Source organism: Orycteropus afer, unplaced genomic scaffold (assembly GCF_000298275.1).
Source record: "Orycteropus afer afer isolate SDZICR_OR568_19922 unplaced genomic scaffold, OryAfe1.0 scaffold00306, whole genome shotgun sequence".
Taxonomy (NCBI): Eukaryota; Metazoa; Chordata; class Mammalia; order Tubulidentata; family Orycteropodidae; genus Orycteropus; species Orycteropus afer.
In genome coordinates this window covers 998,554-1,004,831 of record NW_006921893.1, presented here as the reverse complement: position 1 = coordinate 1,004,831, position 6,278 = coordinate 998,554, and positions in this window count along the sequence as shown.

Below are 6,278 nucleotides of genomic sequence, written 5' to 3'. Positions count from 1 at the left end.
GGCCAAGTCCTGAAGCAGAACCAGTCTATGGGAGGCCTTGTCCATGCTTCTTCCGGATATACTAATGTCATTCAAATGAAGCAAAAAGGGCTTCTGCAAGAGTCCAAGGACATCCACAGCCTATACCTCTGATGTATCCCACTGGATGTGCTATCTGTGTCTTTACAAACACCTCAGTGATAACGTACCTAACCTTTGCAAATCTGCAACAGCCCTCATACTGTTCTTTAATTCTGTTCGTATGTCATCTCTCTCAGCATATTCTGAGTTCCTGGAGGCATCCTGGGATCTCTCTCTATATCCTAGTACCTAGCCCAAGTCCTGGCATCACACTGCCAGCGAGTTGATTCTGATCCACAGTGACCCCACATTGGGTTGGCAAGGCTATAAATCTTTCCGGAATCAGACTGCCTCATCTTTCTTTCACAGAGCAGCTGGTGAATTCAAACTACCGATTTTCTGGTTAGCAGCCAGATGCCTTAACCACTACACCACCAGAGCTCCTGGCATAGTAAGTGCTAAACAAACGTGTGCTGGCTGAAAGAATACATCTACCTCCAGTGGTGTTTACTCGGGCCCCCTGACTAAAAGCTCTATGTATGTGCCAGGAAATGTACTCAGAATTATTAAGCACACAAACAAATACAAATAATCAGGAGAGACCCAAAATACTTTATTTCTCTCAAAGAGAAATCACTTGATAAAAGAACTACAGAGGAGCAATAAGTATAAACTGTGCTCCAAACTGTTGTTATTGTTATTATGTGCCATTGAGTCGGACTTGATTCACAGCAACCCCTCCTTGGGTTTCCAAGGCAGTTATCACTACAGAAGTAGACTGCCCAACCTTCCTTCTGAGGAGTGGCTGGTGGGTTTGAACTGCCAGCCTTCTGGTTAGCAGTCAAATGCCTTAGGCACTGCACTACCAAAGCTCGTGTGCTCTAAACTATGAAGAATAAAATGTTATACCAACAAACAACTCACCATAATAGTTAAATCTCACTAGCGTATTTAAAAATCAGCCTAAAGAGCCCCCCTCCGAAAAAAGCAAGTTCTTTGTACACTATCAAGCGAGGGGCAGTATGATCAGTAGTTTGTTGCTGTCTTTAGTTGGGAGCTTCTTTGCATCCACTTTGAAGAGACATGGATGGTTGCCTTGGTGAGTGGTAGAGAAAGGAAAGGTGAAAACATGAGGCAAACAATTCAAAACCTTTTCTTTTCATCTTTTTTTATTTTAAATTACAAAGGACGTTGCATACACTGATGAATCTGTATCTGACTAGAAGTGCTGAGGGGTTGGAAGGTGACAGAAAATAAAAGGCAACATTTGAATTGCCTTTTCTTCTGAAAAGAAAAACTGCACAACTATTAACCAACATTTAATAGAATAATTTTTAAACAGCTCATGCGTCAACAAGATAAAATTCTTTCTAGACAAGAGACAAGACTGAATCCAATAAAAAAGTGTCTTAGCTCCAGTTGGGGGAGGAAAAAAAAAACAGAAAAACAAAAACAACAACTCTACAGAATATTTATGATAGCATTACAAACAGGATCCCACACAACTATGCAAAAGAGGTTGCCACAGTATATGAACAAATGCTTTGAATTCTTGTCCTTCCGCTCTTCTCTCATGACTTTTAATGTGCTGTCACAGCCCTGGTATCACTGTTAACCACAAATACTAAACTATAGGACAAATCCTAGGGAAAGACAGTAAAAAGCAGGCAGTGAAATACAGTATCATAAAAATGTGGTGGAAAGGCAGATACAGTACACACATACACATTTCTGTTATTTGGTTCTGAAAAAAACAAAAGGGCGAAGGGCAAGACACAGTAATCAGTCCCGCTCCCGTCCACCCAGAATTTAATTAACTACACCGTTGTGTTTACATTGTTATGAAAGAGGCAAACCTAGTTCACCCAAACTTGGCACATGGAAATACCCCACTCTGATGTTCTTCACTAGCCAAAAAGTCTTCAATTCTAAAATACTACTTAGAAGTAGTTTTAAGGTTCTAGTCCCTCATGACTACCCCCAAACTTTGCTTTTCTAAACAAGAATGGCAATTTGGCATAATTCTGATCCTAGGCGTAATTTCTACATTTCAGTCAGTTTACTAAGCACGAGGACCATGTTTCAACACATAACCCCCACTTGCCGATTGAAGTGTATAACTTTCAGCAGTACATTTCCATCATTTTTCCCCAACATGCTTATTCCTTAAAACGAAACCACCATCCCTACAATTGACATTCATTGTTACATCCCAAAGTGTTTGAAATATTTTAAAAAATGGAGTCATATTCTCATAATGCCCTTATAGAGATTACAAAGATTAAAAAGAATCCACAAGTATTACGGCACTGTGTGAGACTTATTTGTCATGACCCAAGGGAAGAACAAGACTGTAGTTCTGTGCAAAGTTGTGGAAATGGCCTCAGTTCCATGGGAAGTGGTATTCCACAATAGACTTCACTAGAAGGATAATCGAAACCTTTTACTTTAACACTGAAAGCACAATTCAACACATTCTTAAAATTCAAGTTTCAAGATTTGGAGAGATGCTAACATTCTGTTACATAATTAACTAGAAAATACTTGAACAGAATTTCAGGAAGACTCTAAGGAAAAAAGGAAACAAGTTTTTGTTAATTCCTGCTGAAAGGCAACTTGAATTCATTTCTTAGAAAGTTAGCTAAATCTTAGCAGGAAAGATAATTTTAAATGTATGGAATAAAGAAAAGCACATCCATTTTTGACATTTTGGTGAATAAACTAACAGCTTTATTAATGAAGGCAAACATCAGATAATTGTGTGAATATTATATATAAAAAAAAGAAATCCAAACTAACAGCATTGTATTTCAAAAGTACTGTACTTCTGTTTCTTTTAAAGAGACTTGTCATCTGTTTTATAAAACAAACAAGTATTCTTCTCCTAAAAAATTCTGGAAAAACGAAATAGTCAATGTCAAGCCAATGAACTGAACACACCTTTCTTTAAATGCAGACTATTGCTAAGAAGCAAATAAAGTCAAGCATCAGAAAGAAGATGTATGACAAAGTCATGAAAGTCAGAAAAAAGGGATGTAGTGAAATTACTGCTAATTCTCCCCCCTTCGTAATCAAAGACCATTCAAAACTGGTCTTTCGTACAAATATAAAATAACTATAAAGAGAAGGGAATTTGAAACCATGTCCATCTGAAATCCTTCATGATGCATTTGTAATAGCTCTGATTCTCTTACCAAAAAGGTCAAAGTTAAAGATTTAGGAAGAGGAAGGGAATGAAGAGACATTTAGTTTTAAATGTACAAGTAAGGCACAATATAAAGCCACATCATAATCTGTCATGAAGGATATAGGAAAGGACAAGAATCATACATGGTACAGTAGAACAAGCAATCATATTGACTGAAAAAGTGTGGCACCCATTTCAAAACTCAGACAAGATCTTAACAAGAGCAACTGGACAGCATGCTTTCATATGGAAACAAACTCTATAAAGAATCCAGTGTATCTGAAACTAGGAAAAATGGTTTTTGTTTGTTTTTAAATCATAGTAGTGCTAGAGTTAAAGTTTATAATTGCTTTTGGAACGATGGGTTTATTTGAGGTGAATTCACAATGCCTTCACTTAAAGTAAGATTCTGGACTTCATTATGAGCTATCTGTATACCATGTATGAACACAGAAAACCTTTAGAGAGCTCTTCTCTAATGATCTTCACTCAAAAGATACATGCCACAATTTAAAAAAAACAGAACATGTACAATTGTTGGGGTTTTAATGTTACCCTTATAAGATTTGTTTGTGTGATACACTAAACATATATATTTTAATGACAATAGAGGAAGCAGATTATTACTGGCATTAAAGTACAACCATTTCTAGACGGTTTTAAATGCCACAGAGTCCCCTGGTTAAAATGTAAAGCTGCACAGCTTGCCTATGTCATCTTTATGATAAAGTTAAAACAGCAAAAGGATTTAACTTTTACTCTACATTTTACTGCCAGGTTTTTATTTAGATCAAGTATCGCTGCAGCATTCTGACCAGCCCAGATTTAGCAGCAAATGGCAGGAATCATATAAAATGCAATTTTTTTTTAACAAAGTGCTTTTCTAAGATATACATACATATATAAATAGGTACAAAATAAAGTGTCAACATTAAAAAGCTCAACTATTTAAAAGCTTTTAACTATTTAACTTAAGTAGTACATATAAAACACTGAAATGCAAGGATATGGAATCTACTAAACAGATTCAAAGTCTTTTTTTTTCTTTTTTTTTTTTTTTTTGAAATGCAAGACCAAAAAATCATATTCTGGTTTGCAGACAGGAGAAAGGTATCAAAAACCAGAATTCCTAATAGAGCAGCTAGAAAGGGGCAATTTTATGAACCTCATCAGCTGAATCTCTATCATGAAGCGATCTTCACCTGATTGCAAAACTGCCATATTTTGGAGCACTTCTCAATTTACCAGACACACACTCTGTCACAACTTCACATTCTTCCAAGTTACAAACCTGTGCTTTGTCTTCTCCCGTCTAAAAAAGGAAAAACTTTAAACAATGAATGTACATTCTATTGAACCATTAGATCTGAGCTTATCATCTGTTTAGTGTGAATGCACTGACCAGGTACATTTCCACCAAACACACAGGAAAATCTTGTGCATCACAGTTCAGCTAAGGTGTAAGACAATCCTTCTCGGCAGGTAAGCAACATCGTTCAGTTGTTACTGTGTTTTAGAATTAAGCCTTCATAAACTACAGCTTCATAGGCTATAGCTTACAAATAAGGTGGGGATGGGGGGGGAGGGAAGAGAAAGTAAAAGGAAAGAAAACACATTATGGAGACAAAATATAATTAAAAAATACATTTTCCAAGGGATAAATTGGAGAATTAGATACCAGCGGCTAGGTCTGAAATTTTAGGTTCTTGCTTTTTTCTTCTTGCTAGATAGCATATTTTTGTTATTTGCTTTTTGTTTGTTTACGAAGTTTTTAAGCCACCAGTTTTCAGAGTTAAAAAATGAAGATTTGAGGATAAAACAGAAAGAAAGACAGGATGAAGAAAGTCTATGGGGGAAGGTTTATAATGCTGCCTTGATGTAAGAAATTTCTCATCAGGAGGTAAAGCTTTAACACAGTTAAAACACTGACTAATGAAGCTGTCTTATGTGAGCAAAAAAGAGCACCTAAAAACTAAATATGTTGGTATTTCTCAGTTCTAGAAACTATAGAAGAAGAATAAGTCACATGTAAGTTTGAAGAAGCTAGTTGGAAAATATCTGTACAAAAATATAAAAATCTATAAATTTTTTTTGTTTTTGTCATAAGCTTGTGTTGATCTTTGAAAATATTACATGCACAATAATACATCAATTGGAAAAGTGGCAACTAAAGAATTAGATATTTTTAGCTTTCTTCTTTCTTTACATATATATATATACATAATACAATAAAAATAATCTGTATTTTGGTTGTTTGGTGGAAGTATACTACAATAAGCTAAATAAACTTTTTAATTTTCAAAGTCAAAAACTATTTTACCAATAGCTTACTAAAATGAAATATATTAAATTTCCTACAATAAGTGCAGAAATAAAAAGATTTACAGACACCTAAATGGCCACCAACTTATCTACTATGGAAGCGAACTAGAGGAAGCAAAACAATATTTGTATGTATGGATGCTCCTTCTGTAGATAATTGGACCCAAACAGAAATAAAATTCACAGTTCAGTAAGATCCCTAACCCTGACCTTTTAAATTTTTCTTTTTTTTTTTTTTTTCCTTTTTTTCATACATTCATACAGTATCATGTAAGCTGTGCAAAACTTTACTTAGACTGGCAGTTTGCCATATCAGTTGCATTTGTCTTTGGTACAAAAAATAAAACAATCGCAATAATGTGCAAGTATTTGTCTTCTTCCGGTCAAGTACCGAAATTGAGTTTTCTAGAGCCATCTTTTTTTTTGTTTGTTTTTTTGTTTTTTATACAATACACAGACTCTGTGGCATATATCTACATTTCAACATAGTCCTATATACATTCAAAAAATTTGAAAAAGAGTTGGAACAAAAAAACATTTAAACCCCTTAATTTTTCCATCGATATATCTTGTTTTTCCTCTTTAGGGTTTTTTCATCATACAAAATATTACCAGTTTTATAGTTTCCCCAAAATACAAGGCACAAAGAATATGCTTTTTTTTTTTCTTACTTGCACAGACATTTATATATATATATATATATATATAT